The sequence below is a fragment of the Carcharodon carcharias genome, chromosome 19 (genome assembly GCF_017639515.1).
Source record: "Carcharodon carcharias isolate sCarCar2 chromosome 19, sCarCar2.pri, whole genome shotgun sequence".
NCBI classification, from domain to species: Eukaryota; Metazoa; Chordata; class Chondrichthyes; order Lamniformes; family Lamnidae; genus Carcharodon; species Carcharodon carcharias.
In genome coordinates this window covers 58955718-58972420 of record NC_054485.1, presented here as the reverse complement: position 1 = coordinate 58972420, position 16703 = coordinate 58955718, and the positions used below count along the sequence as shown (strand labels likewise).

Here is a 16703-nt window from a genome sequence, read left to right as displayed (position 1 = left end):
TCCCAGTCCAGCCCCAGCCCCAGTCACAAGCACCGCCACAGTCACCTGCCCCAGTCACAGCCACAGCCCCAGCCCCAGCCCTAGCCCTAGCCCCAGTCCCAGCCACTGCCCCAGCACCAGTCACCATCTCAGGCCCACTCAAGGCACCAGCCGCAGACACAGCCCCAGTCACAGCCCCAGCAACAATCGCAGCACCAGTCACAGCCACAGCCCCAGTCCCAGTCACTGCCCGAGCCCCAGCCCCAGCCCCAGTCACAGCCACAGCCCCAGCCCCAGTCACAGTCTCAGTCACAGCAACAGGCCCAGCCCCAGCCCCAGACACAGCCCCAGCCCCAGTCACTGCCCCAGCCCCAGTCACAGCCTCAGTCACAGCTCCAACCGCAGTCACAGCCACAGCCCCAGTCCCAGTCACTGCCCCAGCCCCAGTCACAGCCTCAGTCACAGCCCCAGTCACAGCCCCACTAACAGCCCAGTCACAGCAGCAGCCCCAACCCCAGCCTCAGTCACAGCCGCAGACATGGCCCCAGTCCTAGTCACAGCCCCAGTCATAGGCCCAGTCCAGCCCCAGCCCCAGTCACAAGCACCGCCACAGTCACAGTCACAGCCCCAATCACAGCCCCATCATAGCCACAGCACTAATCACAGCCCCAGTCACAGCCAAAGCCCCAGTCCCAGCCCCAGCCCCAGTCAAAGCTCCAGCCCCAGTCTCAGGCCCAGTCAAGGCACCAGCCCCACACAGACCCAGTCACAGCAACAGCCCCCAGCCCCAGACCCAGGCACAGCCTCAGCCCCAAGCACAGCCCCAGTCCCAGACACAGCCCCAGTCACAGCCCCAGTAACAGCCCCAGCAACAATCGCAGCCCCATTCACATCCGAAGCCCCAGCCCCAGCACCAGTCACAGCCCCAGTCACAGCCACAGCCTCAGCCACAGTCACTGCCCCAGCCTCAGCCCCAGCCCCAGTCCCAGCACCAGTCACAGCACCAGTCACAGTCCCATCACAGCAACAGCACCAATCATAGCCCCAGTTACAGCCAAAGCCCCAGTCCCAGCCCCAGCCCCAGTCAGAGCTCCAGCCCCAGTCACAGCAGCAGCCCCAACCCCAGTCACAACCCCAGCTCCAGCTCCAGCCCCAGCTCCAGGTCCAGTCAAGGCACCAGCCCCAGACACAGCCCCAGTCACAGCCACAGCCCCAGCCCCAGCCCCCCACCCAGGCCCAGCTCCAGTCACAGCCGAAGCCTCAACCCCAGTCACAGCCCCAGCAACAGCCCCAGGCCCTGCCCCAGCCCCAGCCCCAACCCCAGTCCCAGCCCCGGCCGTAACCACAGCCCCAGCTCCAGCCCCAGCTCCAGATCCGGACCCAGCCCCAGACCCAGCCCCAGACCCAGCCCCAGACCCAGCCCCAGACCCAGCCCCAGTCACAGCCCCAATAACAGCCCCAGTAACAATCGCAGCCCCAGTCACAGCCGAAGCCCCAGCCCCAGCCCCAGTCACAGCCCCAGTCACAGCCACAGCCCCAGCCCCAGTTACTGCCCCAGCCCCAGCCCAAGCTCTAGTCACAGCCTCAACCGCAGCCCCAGGCCCAGCTCCAGTCACAGCCCCAATCACAGCCCCAGTCACAGCCGAATCCTCAACCCCAGCCCCAGTCACAGCCCCATCACAGCCACAGCACCAATCATAGCCCCAGTCACAGCCAAAGCCCCAGTCCCAGCCCCAGCCCCAGCCCCAGTCAGAGCTCCAGCCCCAGTCACAGTTGCAGCCCCAGCCCCAGCCCGTCTCACAGCCTCAGCTCCAGCCGCAGACACAGCCCCAACCCCAGTCACAACCTCAGCTCCTGCTCCAGCCCCAGTCTCAGGCCCAGTCAAGGCAACAGGCCCAGACACAGCCCCAGTCACAGCCCCAGCAACAGTCGCAGTCCCAGTCACAGCAACATCCCCCAGCCCCTGCCCCAGGCACAGCCACAGCTCCAGCCCCAAGCACAGCCTCAGCCCCAAGCACAGCCCCAGCCCCAGCCACAGCCACAGACCCAGTCACATCCCTAGCCCCAGACACAGCCCCAACCGCAGTCACTGCCCCAGCCCCAGTCACAGCCTCAGTCACAGCCACAGCCCCAGTCACAGCCACAGCCCCAGTCACTGCCCCAGCCCCAGGCCCAGCCCCAGTCACAGCCCCAGTCACTGCCCCAGCCCCAGCCCCAGTCACAGCCCCAGTCACTGCGCCAGCCCCAGTCCCAATCCCAATCACAGCCCCTGTCACAGCCCCAGCCCCAGTCACAGCCCCAGTAACAGCCCCAGTCACAGCAGCAGCCCCAACCCCAGCCTCAGGCAGAGCCACAGACACGGCCCCAGTCCTAGTCACAGCCCTAGTCACATCCCCAGTCATAGGCCCAGTCCAGCCGCAGCCTCAGTAACAGCCGCAGTCACAATCCCAGTCCCAGCCCCAGCCCCAGTCACAAGCACCGCCACAGTCACAGTCACAGCCCCAATCACAGCCCCATCACAGCTACAGCACCAATCACAGCCCCAGTCACAGCCGAAGCCCCAGTCCCAGCCGCAGCCCCAGTCAGAGCTCCAGACCCAGTCACAGCAGCAGCCTCAACCCCAGTCACAGCCCCAGTCACAGCCGAATCCTCAACCCCAGCCCCAGTCACAGCCCCATCACAGCCACAGCACCAATCATAGCCCCAGTCACAGCCAAAGCCCCAGTCCCAGCCCCAGCCCCAGCCCCAGTCAGAGCTCCAGCCCCAGTCACAGTTGCAGCCCCAGCCCCAGCCCGTCTCACAGCCTCAGCTCCAGCCGCAGACACAGCCCCAGTCCCAGTCACAGCCCCAGCTCCTGCTCCAGCCCCAGTCTCAGGCCCAGTCAAGGCAACAGGCCCAGACACAGCCCCAGTCACAGCCCCAGCAACAATCGCAGCCCCAGTCACAGCCGAAGCCCCAGTCCCAGCCGCAGCCCCAGTCAGAGCTCCAGACCCAGTCACAGCAGCAGCCCCAACCCCAGTCACAACCCCAGCTCCAGCTCCAGCCCCAGTCTCAGGCCAGTCAAGGCACCAGGCCCAGACACAGCCCCAGTCACAGGCCCAGTCACAGCCCCAGCAACAATCGCAGCCCCAGTCACAGCAACATGACCCAGCCCCAGCCCCAGTCACAGCCCCAGCCCCAGTCTCAGCCACAGCTCCAGCCCCAAGCACAGCCTCAGCCCCAAGCACAGCCCCAGCCCCAGCCCCAACCCCAGCCTCAGTCACAGCCGCAGATGCGGCCCCAGTCCTAGTCACAGCCCTAGTCACATCCCCAGTCATAGGCCCAGTCCAGCCGCAGCCCCAGTCACAGCCGCAGTCACAATCCCAGTCCCAGCCCCAATCACAGCCCCATCATAGCCACAGCACTAATCACAGCCCCAGTCACAGCCAAAGCCCCAGTCCCAGCCCCAGCCCCAGTCAAAGCTCCAGCCCCAGTCTCAGGCCCAGTCAAGGCACCAGCCCCACACAGACCCAGTCACAGCAACAGCCCCCAGCCCCAGACCCAGGCACAGCCTCAGCCCCAAGCACAGCCCCAGTCCCAGACACAGCCCCAGTCACAGCCCCAGTAACAGCCCCAGCAACAATCGCAGCCCCATTCACATCCGAAGCCCCAGCCCCAGCACCAGTCACAGCCCCAGTCACAGCCACAGCCTCAGCCACAGTCACTGCCCCAGCCTCAGCCCCAGCCCCAGTCCCAGCACCAGTCACAGCACCAGTCACAGTCCCATCACAGCAACAGCACCAATCATAGCCCCAGTTACAGCCAAAGCCCCAGTCCCAGCCCCAGCCCCAGTCAGAGCTCCAGCCCCAGTCACAGCAGCAGCCCCAACCCCAGTCACAGCCCCAGCAACAGCCCCAGGCCCTGCCCCAGCCCCAGCCCCAACCCCAGTCCCAGCCCCGGCCGTAACCACAGCCCCAGCTCCAGCCCCAGCTCCAGATCCGGACCCAGCCCCAGACCCAGCCCCAGACCCAGCCCCAGACCCAGCCCCAGACACAGCCCCAGTCACAGCCCCAATAACAGCCCCAGTAACAATCGCAGCCCCAGTCACAGCCGAAGCCCCAGCCCCAGCCCCAGTCACAGCCCCAGTCACAGCCACAGCCCCAGCCCCAGTTACTGCCCCAGCCCCAGCCCAAGCTCTAGTCACAGCCTCAACCGCAGCCCCAGGCCCAGCTCCAGTCACAGCCCCAATCACAGCCCCATCACAGCCACAGCACCAATCATAGCCCCAGTCACAGCCAAAGCCCCAGTCCCAGCCCCAGCCCCAGCCCCAGTCAGAGCTCCAGCCCCAGTCACAGTTGCAGCCCCAGCCCCAGCCCGTCTCACAGCCTCAGCTCCAGCCGCAGACACAGCCCCAACCCCAGTCACAACCTCAGCTCCTGCTCCAGCCCCAGTCTCAGGCCCAGTCAAGGCAACAGGCCCAGACACAGCCCCAGTCACAGCCCCAGTCACAGCCCCAGCAACAGTCGCAGTCCCAGTCACAGCAACATCCCCCAGCCCCTGCCCCAGGCACAGCCACAGCTCCAGCCCCAAGCACAGCCTCAGCCCCAAGCACAGCCCCAGCCCCAGCCACAGCCACAGACCCAGTCACATCCCTAGCCCCAGACACAGCCCCAACCGCAGTCACTGCCCCAGCCCCAGTCACAGCCTCAGTCACAGCCACAGCCCCAGTCACAGCCACAGCCCAGTCACTGCCCCAGCCCCAGGCCCAGCCCCAGTCACAGCCCCAGTCACTGCCCCAGCCCCAGCCCCAGTCACAGCCCCAGTCACTGCGCCAGCCCCAGTCCCAATCCCAATCACAGCCCCTGTCACAGCCCCAGCCCCAGTCACAGCCCCAGTAACAGCCCCAGTCACAGCAGCAGCCCCAACCCCAGCCTCAGGCAGAGCCACAGACACGGCCCCATACCAAGTCACAGCCCTAGTCACATCCCCAGTCATAGGCCCAGTCCAGCCGCAGCCTCAGTAACAGCCGCAGTCACAATCCCAGTCCCAGCCCCAGCCCCAGTCACAAGCACCGCCACAGTCACAGTCACAGCCCCAATCACAGCCCCATCACAGCTACAGCACCAATCACAGCCCCAGTCACAGCCGAAGCCCCAGTCCCAGCCGCAGCCCCAGTCAGAGCTCCAGACCCAGTCACAGCAGCAGCCCCAACCCCAGTCACAACCCCAGCTCCAGCTCCAGCCCCAGTCTCAGGCCAGTCAAGGCACCAGGCCCAGACACAGCCCCAGTCACAGGCCCAGTCACAGCCCCAGCAACAATCGCAGCCCCAGTCACAGCAACATGACCCAGCCCCAGCCCCAGTCACAGCCACAGCCCCAGTCTCAGCCACAGCTCCAGCCCCAAGCACAGCCTCAGCCCCAAGCACAGCCCCAGCCCCAGCCCCAACCCCAGCCTCAGTCACAGCCGCAGATGCGGCCCCAGTCCTAGTCACAGCCCTAGTCACATCCCCAGTCATAGGCCCAGTCCAGCCGCAGCCCCAGTCACAGCCGCAGTCACAATCCCAGTCCCAGCCCCAGCCCCAGTCTCAAGCACAGCCACAGTCACAGTCAGAGCCCCAATGACAGCCCCATCACAGCCACAGCACCAATCACAGCCCCAGTCACAGCCAAAGCCCCAGTCCCAGCGCAGCCCCAGTCAGAGCTCCAGCCCCAGTCACAGCAGCAGCCCCAACTCCAGTCACAACCCCAGCTCCAGCTCCAGCCCCAGTCTCAGGCCCAGTCAAGGCACCAGGCCCAGACACAGCCCCAGTCACAGCCCCAGTCACAGCCCCAGCAACAATCGCAGCCCCAGTCACAGCAACATCCCCCAGCCCCTGCCCCAGGCACAGCCCCAGCCCCAGTCACAGCCCCAGCCCCAGCTCCAGTCACAGCCCCAGCCCCAGCCCCAGACCCAGCCGCCGTCACATCCCTAGCCCCAGACACAGCCCCAACCCCAGCCCCAGTCACTGCCCCAGCCCCAGCTGCAGTCACAGCCTCAGCCCCTGACAGCCCCAGCCCCAGCCGCTTATCCAGCCCCAGACACAGCCCCAGCCCCAGCCCCAGTCACTGCCCCAGTCACTGCCCCAGCCCCAGACACAGCCCAAGCCCCAGTCACAGCCCCAGCCCCAACCCCAGTCACTGCCCCAGCCCCAGTCCCAATCCCAATCACAGCCCCTATCACAGCCCCAGCCCCAGTCACAGCCCCAGTAACAGCCCCAGTCACAGCAGCAGCCCCAACGCCAGCCTCAGTCAGAGCCGCAGACATGGCCCCAGTCCTAGTCATAGCCCTAGTCACATCCCCAGTCATAGGCCCAGTCCAGCCGCAGCCTCAGGCACAAGCACAGCCACAGTCACAGCCAAAGCCCCAGTCCCAGCCCCAGCCCCAGCCCCAGCCGCAGTCAGAGCTCCAGCCCCAGTCACAGCAGCAGCCCCAACCCCAGTCACAGCCCCAGCCCCAGCTCCAGCCCCAGTCACAGTTGCAGCCCCAGCCCCAGCCCCTCTCACAGACTGAGCTCCAGCCCCAGACACAGCCCCAGCCTCAGACACAGCCCCAGCACCAGTCACTGACCAAGCCCCAGTCACTGCCCCAGCCCCACCCCAGTCACAGCCACAGCCCCAGCCCCTGACACAGCCCCAGCCCCAGTCGCTTATCCAGCCCCAGACACAGCCCCAGCCCCAGTCACTGTCCTAGCCCCAGTCACAGCCTCAGTCACAGCCCCAACCCCAGTCACAGCCACAGCCCCAGTCACTGCCCCAGCCCCAGCCCCAGTCACAGCCCCAGTCACTGCCCCAGACCCAGCCCCAGTCACAGCCCCAGCCCCAACCCCAGTCACTGCCCCAGCCCCTGTCCCAATCCCAATCACAGCCCCAGTCACAGCCCCAGTCCCTGCCCCTGTCACAGACCCAGTAACAGACCCAGTCACAGCCGCAGACATGGCCCCAGTCCTAGTCACAGCCCCAGTCACATCCCAAGTCATAGGCCCAGTCCAGCCTCAGCCCCAGTCACAGCCCCAATCACAGCCCCATCACAGCTACAGCACCAATCACAGCCCCAGTCCCAGACGAATCCCCAGTCCCAGCCCCATCCCCAGTCAGAGCTCCAGCCCCAGTCACAGCAGCAGCCCCAACCCCAGTCACAACCCCAGTCACAGCCCCAGTCACAGCCCCAGTCACTGCCCCAGTCACTGCCCCAGTCACAGCCCCACTAACAGCCCCAGTCACAGCAGCAGCCCCAACCCCAGCCTCAGTCACAGCCGCAGACATGGCCCCAGCCCCAGCCCCATTCACAGCCCCAGCCCCAGCCCCAGTCACTGCCCCAGCCCCAGTCCCAATCCCAATCACAGCCCCTGTCACAGCCCCAGCCCCAGTCACAGCCCCAGTAACAGCACCAGTCACAGCAGCAGCCCCAACCCCAGCCTCAGTCAGAGCTACAGACACGGCACCAGTCCTAGTCACAGCCCCAGTCATATCCCCAGTCATAGGCCAGTCCAGCCGCAGCCCCAGTCACAGCCGCAGTCACAATCCCAGTCCAGCCCCAGCCCCAGTCACTAGCACCGCCACAGTCACAGTCACAGCCCCAATCACAGCCCCATCACAGCCACAGCACTGATAATAGCCCCAGTCACAGCCAAAGCCCCAGTCCCAGACCCAGCCCCAGTCAGAGCTCCAGCCCCAGTCACAGCAGCAGCCTCAACCCCAGTCACAACCCCAGCTCCAGCTCCAGCCCCAGTCTCAGGCCCAGTCAAGGCACCAGCCCCAGACACAGACCCAGTCCCAGCCCCAGCCCCAGTCAAAAGCACAGCCACAGAAACAGTCACAGCCCCAATCACAGCCCCAGTCCCAGCCGCAGCCCCAGTCAGAGCCCCAACCCCAGTCACAACCTCAGCTCAGCTCCAGCCCCAGTCTCAGGCCCAGTAAAGGCACCAGGCCCAGACACAGCCCCAGCAACAATCGCAGCCACAGTCACAGCAACATCCCCCAGCCCCAGCCCCAGGCACAGCCCCAGCCCCAGTCTCAGCCACAGCTCCAGCCCCAAGCACAGCCTCAGCCCCAAGCACAGCCCCAGCCCCAGCCCCAGCCCCAGCCCCAGTCACATCCCTAGCCCCAGACACAGCCCAACCCCAGCCCCAGTCACTGCCCCAGCCCCAGCCGCAGTCACAGCCTCAGCCACAGCCCCTGACACAGCCCCAGCCCCAGTCACTGCCCCAGCCCCAGTCACAGCCTCAGTCACAGCCCCAGCCCGAGTCACAGCCCCAGTCACAGCCCCAGCCCCAGCCTCAGTCACAGCCCCAACCCCAGTCACAGCCCCAACCCCAGTCACAGCCACAGCCCCAGTCACTGCCCCAGCCGCAGCCCCAGCCCCAGTCACAGCCCCAGTCACAATCCCAGTCCCAGCCCCAGCCCCAGTCACAAGCACCGCCACAGTCACAGTCACAGCCCCAATCACAGCCCCATCACAGCTACAGCACCAATCACAGCCCCAGTCACAGCCAAATCCCCAGTCCCAGCCCCATCCCCAGTCAGAGCTCCAGCCCCAGTCACAGCAGCAGCCCCAACCCCAGTCACAACCCCAGCTCCAGCTCCAGCCCCAGTCTCAGGCCCAGTCAAGGCACCAGCCCCACACAGACCCAGTCACAGCCCCAGCAACAATCGCAGCCCCAGTCACAGCCGAAGCCCCAGCCCCAGCCCCAGCCCCAGTCAGAGCTCCAGCCCCAGTCACAGTTGCAGCCCCAGCCCCAGCCCGTCTCACAGCCTCAGCTCCAGCCGCAGACACAGCCCCAGTCCCAGTCACAGCCCCAGCACCAGTCATTGCCCCAGTCACAGCCACAGCACCAATCACCGCCCCAGTCACAGCCACAGCACCAATCACAGCCCCAGTCACAGCCGAAGCCCAAGCCCCAGCCCCAGTCACAGCCCCAGCCCCTGTCTCAGCCACAGCTCCAGCCCCAGGCACAGCCTCAACCCCAAGCACAGCCCCAGCCCCAGACACAGCACCAGTCACAGCCCCAGCCCCAGTCTTAGCCACAGCTCCAGCCCCTGCCCCAGCCGCAGTCACATCCCTAGCCCCAGACACAGCCCCAGCCCCAGACACAGCCCCAGTCACTGCCCCAGTCTGAGTCTCAGCCACAGCTCCAGCCCCAGGCACAGCCTCAGCCCCAAGCACAGCCCCAGCCCCAAACACAGCCCCAGTCACAGCCTCAGCCCCAAGCACAGCCCCAGCCCCAGCCCCTGCCCCAGCCCCAGTCACATCCCTAGCCCCAGACACAGCCCCAGCCCCAGCCCCAGTCACTGCTCCAGTCACAGCCGCAGTCACAGCCTCAGCCCCAGCCCCTGTCACAGCCCCAGCCCCAGCCGCTTATCCAACCCCAAGACACAGCCCCAGACCCAGACACAGACCCAGCCCCAGTCACTGCCCCAGCCCCAGTCACAGCCTCAGTCACAGCACCAACCCCAGTCACAGCCACAGCCCCAGTCACTGCCCCAGCCCCAGCCCCCCAGTCCCAGTCACAGCCCCAGCCCCAGTCACAGCCCCAGTCACTGCCCCAGCCCCAGCCCCATTCACAGCCCCAGCCCCAGCCCCAGTCACTGCCCCAGCCCCAGTCCCAATCCCAATCACAGCCCCTGTCACAGCCCCAGCCCCAGTCACAGCCCCAGTAACAGCACCAGTCACAGCAGCAGCCCCAACCCCAGCCTCAGTCAGAGCCGCAGACACGGCACCAGTCCTAGTCACAGCCCCAGTCATATCCCCAGTCATAGGCCAGTCCAGCCGCAGCCCCAGTCACAGCCGCAGTCACAATCCCAGTCCAGCCCCAGCCCCAGTCACAAGCACCGCCACAGTCACAGTCACAGCCCCAATCACAGCCCCATCACAGCCACAGCACTGATCATAGCCCCAGTCACAGCCAAAGCCCCAGTCCCAGACCCAGCCCCAGTCAGAGCTCCAGCCCCAGTCACAGCAGCAGCCTCAACCCCAGTCACAACCCCAGCTCCAGCTCCAGCCCCAGTCTCAGGCCCAGTCAAGGCACCAGCCCCAGACACAGACCCAGTCCCAGCCCCAGCCCCAGTCAAAAGCACAGCCACAGAAACAGTCACAGCCCCAATCACAGCCCCAGTCCCAGCCGCAGCCCCAGTCAGAGCCCCAACCCCAGTCACAACCTCAGCTCCAGCTCCAGCCCCAGTCTCAGGCCCAGTAAAGGCACCAGGCCCAGACACAGCCCCAGCAACAATCGCAGCCACAGTCACAGCAACAAGCCCCAGCCCCAGCCCCAGGCACAGCCCCAGCCCCAGTCTCAGCCACAGCTCCAGCCCCAAACACAGCCTCAGCCCCAAGCACAGCCCCAGCCCCAGCCCCAGCCCCAGCCCCAGTCACATCCCTAGCCCCAGACACAGCCCAACCCCAGCCCCAGTCACTGCCCCAGCCCCAGCCGCAGTCACAGCCTCAGCCACAGCCCCTGACACAGCCCCAGCCCCAGTCACTGCCCCAGCCCCAGTCACAGCCTCAGTCACAGCCCCAACCCCAGTCACAGCCACAGCCCCAGTCACTGCCCCAGCCCCAGCCCGAGTCACAGCCCCAGTCACAGCCCCAGCCCCAGCCTCAGTCACAGCCCCAACCCCAGTCACAGCCCCAACCCCAGTCACAGCCACAGCCCCAGTCACTGCCCCAGCCGCAGCCCCAGCCCCAGTCACAGCCCCAGTCACAATCCCAGTCCCAGCCCCAGCCCCAGTCACAAGCACCGCCACAGTCACAGTCACAGCCCCAATCACAGCCCCATCACAGCTACAGCACCAATCACAGCCCCAGTCACAGCCAAAGCCCCAGTCCCAGCTGCAGCCCCAGTCAGAGCTCCAGCCCCAGTAACAGCAGCAGCCCCAACCCCAGTCACAACCCCAGCTCCAGCTCCATCCCCAGTCTCAGGCCCAGTCAAGGCACCAGGCCCAGACACAGCCCCAGTCACAGCCCCAGTCACAGCCCCAGCAACAATCGCAGCCCCAGTCACAGCAACATCCCCCAGCCCCAGCCCCAGGCACAGCCCCAGCCCCAGTCACAGCCCCAACCCCAGTCTCAGCCACAGCTCCAGCCCCAAGCACAGCCTCAGCCCCAAGCACAGCCCCAGCCCCAGCCCCAACCCCAGTCACAGCCGCAGACACAGCCCCAGTCCTAGTCACAGCCCTAGTCACATCCCCAGTCATAGGCCCAGTCCAGCCGCAGCCCCAGTCACAGCCGCAGTCACAATCCCAGTCCAGCCCCAGCCCCAGTCACAAGCACCGCCACAGTCACAGTCAGAGCCCCAATCACAGCCCCATCACAGCCACAGCACCAATCACAGCCCCAGTCACAGCCAAAGCCCCAGTCCCAGCCGCAGCCCCAGTCAGAGCTCCAGCCCCAGTCGCAGCAGCAGCGCCAACCCCAGTCACAACCCCAGCTCCAGCTCCAGCCCCAGTCTCAGGCCCTGTCAAGGCACCAGCCCCTGACACAGCCTCAGTCACAGCCCCAGGCTGAGCCCCATTCACAGCCACAGCCCCAGCCCCAGGCACAGCCCCAGCCCCAGTCAAAGCCCCAGCCCCAGCCCCAGGCAAAGCCCCAGCCCCAGTCACAGCCCCAGCCCCAGTCTCAGCCACAGCTCCAGCCCCAGCCCCAGGCACAGCCTCAGCCCCAAGCACAGCCCCAGCCCCAGCCCCAACCCCAGCCCCAGTCACAGCCCCAGCCACAGTCACAACTCCAGCCCCAGTCTCACGCCCTGTCAAGGCACCAGCCCCACACAGACCCAGTCACAGCCCCAGTCACAGCCCCAGCAACAATCGCAGTCCCAGTCACAGCAACATCCCCCAGCCCCTGCCCCAGTCACAGCCCCAGTCACAGCCCCAGTCACAGCCGAAGCCCCAGCCCCAGCCCCAGACACAGCCCCAGTCACAGCCCCAGTCACAGCCCCAGCCCCACTCACAGCCATAGCCCCAGACCCAGTCACAGCCTCAGCCCCACTCACAGCCCTAGCCCCAGCCACAGTCCCAGCCCCAGCCCCAGGCACTGACCCAGCCCCAGTCACAGCCCCAGTAACAGCCCCAGTCACAGCAGCAGCCCCAACCCCAGCCTCAGGCAGAGCCACAGACACGGCCCCAGTCCTAGTCACAGCCCTAGTCACATCCCCAGTCATAGGCCCAGTCCAGCCGCAGCCTCAGTAACAGCCGCAGTCACAATCCCAGTCCGAGCCCCAGCCCCAGTCACAAGCACCGCCACAGTCACAGTCACAGCCCCAATCACAGCCCCATCACAGCTACAGCACCAATCACAGCCCCAGTCACAGCCGAAGCCCCAGTCCCAGCCGCAGCCCCAGTCAGAGCACCAGACCCAGTCACAGCAGCAGCCTCAACCCCAGTCACAGCCCCAGTCACAGCCGAATCCTCAACCCCAGCCCCAGTCACAGCCCCATCACAGCCACAGCACCAATCATAGCCCCAGTCACAGCCAAAGCCCCAGTCCCAGCCCCAGCCCCAGTCAGAGCTCCAGCCCCAGTCACAGTTGCAGCCCCAGCCCCAGCCCGTCTCACAGCCTCAGCTCCAGCCGCAGACACAGCCCCAGTCCCAGTCACAGCCCCAGCTCCTGCTCCAGCCCCAGTCTCAGGCCCAGTCAAGGCAACAGGCCCAGACACAGCCCCAGTCACAGCCCCAGCAACAATCGCAGCCACAGTCACAGCCCCAGCCCCAGTCTCAGCCACAGCTCCAGCCCCAAGCACAGCCTCAGCCCCAAGCACAGCCCCAGCCCCAGCCCCAACCCCAGCCTCAGTCACAGCCGCAGACACAGCCCCAGTCCTAGTCACAGCCCTAGTCACATCCCCAGTCATAGGCCCAGTCCAGCCGCAGCCCCAGTCACAGCCGCAGTCACAATCCCAGTCCCAGCCCCAGCCCCAGTCTCAAGCACAGCCACAGTCACAGTCAGAGCCCCAATCACAGCCCCATCACAGCCACAGCACCAATCACAGCCCCAGTCACAGCCAAAGCCCCAGTCCCAGCGCAGCCCCAGTCAGAGCTCCAGCCCCAGTCACAGCAGCAGCCCGAAACCCCAGTCACAACCCCAGCTCCAGCTCCAGCCCCAGTCTCAGGCCCAGTCAAGGCACCAGGCCCAGACACAGCCCCAGTCACATCCCCAGCAACAATCGCAGCCCCAGTCACAGCAACATCCCCCAGCCCCTGCCCCAGGCACAGCCCCAGCCCCAGGCACAGCCCCAGCCCCAGGTCCAGTCACAGCCCCAGCCCCAGCCCCAGACCCAGCCGCCGTCACATCCCTAGCCCCAGACACAGCCCCAACCCCAGCCCCAGTCACTGCCCCAGCCCCAGCTGCAGTCACAGCCTCAGCCCCTGACACAGCCCCAGCCCCAGCCGCTTATCCAGCCCCAGACACAGCCCCAGCCCCAGCCCCAGTCACTGCCCCAGTCACTGCCCCAGCCCCAGCCCCAGCCCAAGCCCCAGTCACAGCCCCAGCCCCAACCCCAGTCACTGCCCCAGCCCCAGTCCCAATCCCAATCACAGCCCCTATCACAGCCCCAGCCCCAGTCACAGCCCCAGTAACAGCCCCATTCACAGCAGCAGCCCCAACGCCAGCCTCAGTCAGAGCCGCAGACACGGCCCCAGTCCTAGTCATAGCCCTAGTCACATCCCCAGTCATAGGCCCAGTCCAGCCGCAGCCTCAGGCACAAGCACAGCCACAGTCACAGCCAAAGCCCCAGTCCCAGCCCCAGCCCCAGCCCCAGCCGCAGTCAGAGCTCCAGCCCCAGTCACAGCAGCAGCCCCAACCCCAGTCACAGCCCCAGCCCCAGCTCCAGCCCCAGTCACAGTTGCAGCCCCAGCCCCAGCCCCTCTCACAGACTGAGCTCCAGCCCCAGACACAGCCCCAGCCTCAGACACAGCCCCAGCACCAGTCACTGACCAAGCCCCAGTCACTGCCCCAGCCCCACCCCAGTCACAGCCACAGCCCCAGCCCCTGACACAGCCCCAGCCCCAGTCGCTTATCCAGCCCCAGACACAGCCCCAGCCCCAGTCACTGTCCTAGCCCCAGTCACAGCCTCAGTCACAGCCCCAACCCCAGTCACAGCCACAGCCCCAGTCACTGCCCCAGCCCCAGCCCCAGTCACAGCCCCAGTCACTGCCCCAGACCCAGCCCCAGTCACAGCCCCAGCCCCAACCCCAGTCACTGCCCCAGCCCCTGTCCCAATCCCAATCACAGCCCCAGTCACAGCCCCAGTCCCTGCCCCTGTCACAGACCCAGTAACAGACCCAGTCACAGCCGCAGACATGGCCCCAGTCCTAGTCACAGCCCCAGTCACATCCCAAGTCATAGGCCCAGTCCAGCCTCAGCCCCAGTCACAGCCCCAATCACAGCCCCATCACAGCTACAGCACCAATCACAGCCCCAGTCCCAGACGAATCCCCAGTCCCAGCCCCATCCCCAGTCAGAGCTCCAGCCCCAGTCACAGCAGCAGCCCCAACCCCAGTCACAACCCCAGTCACAGCCCCAGTCACAGCCCCAGTCACTGCCCCAGTCACTGCCCCAGTCACAGCCCCACTAACAGCCCCAGTCACAGCAGCAGCCCCAACCCCAGCCTCAGTCACAGCCGCAGACATGGCCCCAGCCCCAGCCCCATTCACAGCCCCAGCCCCAGCCCCAGTCACTGCCCCAGCCCCAGTCCCAATCCCAATCACAGCCCCTGTCACAGCCCCAGCCCCAGTCACAGCCCCAGTAACAGCACCAGTCACAGCAGCAGCCCCAACCCCAGCCTCAGTCAGAGCTACAGACACGGCACCAGTCCTAGTCACAGCCCCAGTCATATCCCCAGTCATAGGCCAGTCCAGCCGCAGCCCCAGTCACAGCCGCAGTCACAATCCCAGTCCAGCCCCAGCCCCAGTCACTAGCACCGCCACAGTCACAGTCACAGCCCCAATCACAGCCCCATCACAGCCACAGCACTGATAATAGCCCCAGTCACAGCCAAAGCCCCAGTCCCAGACCCAGCCCCAGTCAGAGCTCCAGCCCCAGTCACAGCAGCAGCCTCAACCCCAGTCACAACCCCAGCTCCAGCTCCAGCCCCAGTCTCAGGCCCAGTCAAGGCACCAGCCCCAGACACAGACCCAGTCCCAGCCCCAGCCCCAGTCAAAAGCACAGCCACAGAAACAGTCACAGCCCCAATCACAGCCCCAGTCCCAGCCGCAGCCCCAGTCAGAGCCCCAACCCCAGTCACAACCTCAGCTCAGCTCCAGCCCCAGTCTCAGGCCCAGTAAAGGCACCAGGCCCAGACACAGCCCCAGCAACAATCGCAGCCACAGTCACAGCAACATCCCCCAGCCCCAGCCCCAGGCACAGCCCCAGCCCCAGTCTCAGCCACAGCTCCAGCCCCAAGCACAGCCTCAGCCCCAAGCACAGCCCCAGCCCCAGCCCCAGCCCCAGCCCCAGTCACATCCCTAGCCCCAGACACAGCCCAACCCCAGCCCCAGTCACTGCCCCAGCCCCAGCCGCAGTCACAGCCTCAGCCACAGCCCCTGACACAGCCCCAGCCCCAGTCACTGCCCCAGCCCCAGTCACAGCCTCAGTCACAGCCCCAGCCCGAGTCACAGCCCCAGTCACAGCCCCAGCCCCAGCCTCAGTCACAGCCCCAACCCCAGTCACAGCCCCAACCCCAGTCACAGCCACAGCCCCAGTCACTGCCCCAGCCGCAGCCCCAGCCCCAGTCACAGCCCCAGTCACAATCCCAGTCCCAGCCCCAGCCCCAGTCACAAGCACCGCCACAGTCACAGTCACAGCCCCAATCACAGCCCCATCACAGCTACAGCACCAATCACAGCCCCAGTCACAGCCAAAGCCCCAGTCCCAGCTGCAGCCCCAGTCAGAGCTCCAGCCCCAGTAACAGCAGCAGCCCCAACCCCAGTCACAACCCCAGCTCCAGCTCCATCCCCAGTCTCAGGCCCAGTCAAGGCACCAGGCCCAGACACAGCCCCAGTCACAGCCCCAGTCACAGCTCCAGCAACAATCGCAGCCCCAGTCACAGCAACATCCCCCAGCCCCAGCCCCAGGCACAGCCCCAGCCCCAGTCACAGCCCCAACCCCAGTCTCAGCCACAGCTCCAGCCCCAAGCACAGCCTCAGCCCCAAGCACAGCCCCAGCCCCAGCCCCAACCCCAGTCACAGCCGCAGACACAGCCCCAGTCCTAGTCACAGCCCTAGTCACATCCCCAGTCATAGGCCCAGTCCAGCCGCAGCCCCAGTCACAGCCGCAGTCACAATCCCAGTCCAGCCCCAGCCCCAGTCACAAGCACCGCCACAGTCACAGTCAGAGCCCCAATCACAGCCCCATCACAGCCACAGCACCAATCACAGCCCCAGTCACAGCCAAAGCCCCAGTCCCAGCCGCAGCCCCAGTCAGAGCTCCAGCCCCAGTCGCAGCAGCAGCGCCAACCCCAGTCACAACCCCAGCTCCAGCTCCAGCCCCAGTCTCAGGCCCTGTCAAGGCACCAGCCCCTGACACAGCCTCAGTCACAGCCCCAGGCTGAGCCCCATTCACAGCCACAGCCCCAGCCCCAGGCACAGCCCCAGCCCCAGTCAAAGCCCCAGCCCCAGCCCCAGGCAAAGCCCCAGCCCCAGTCACAGCCCCAGCCCCAGTCTCAGCCACAGCTCCAGCCCCAGCCCCAGGCACAGCCTCAGCCCCAAGCACAGCCCCAGCCC

At 66.3% G+C, this 16703-nt stretch overlaps 1 pseudogene; it reads left to right on the top strand.

The window, feature by feature from the left end:
• LOC121291194 overlaps window positions 1–15747 on the top strand; it is a 27189-nt pseudogene extending 11442 nt beyond the window's left edge.
• The last annotated feature ends 956 nt before the right edge of the window (window positions 15748–16703 follow it).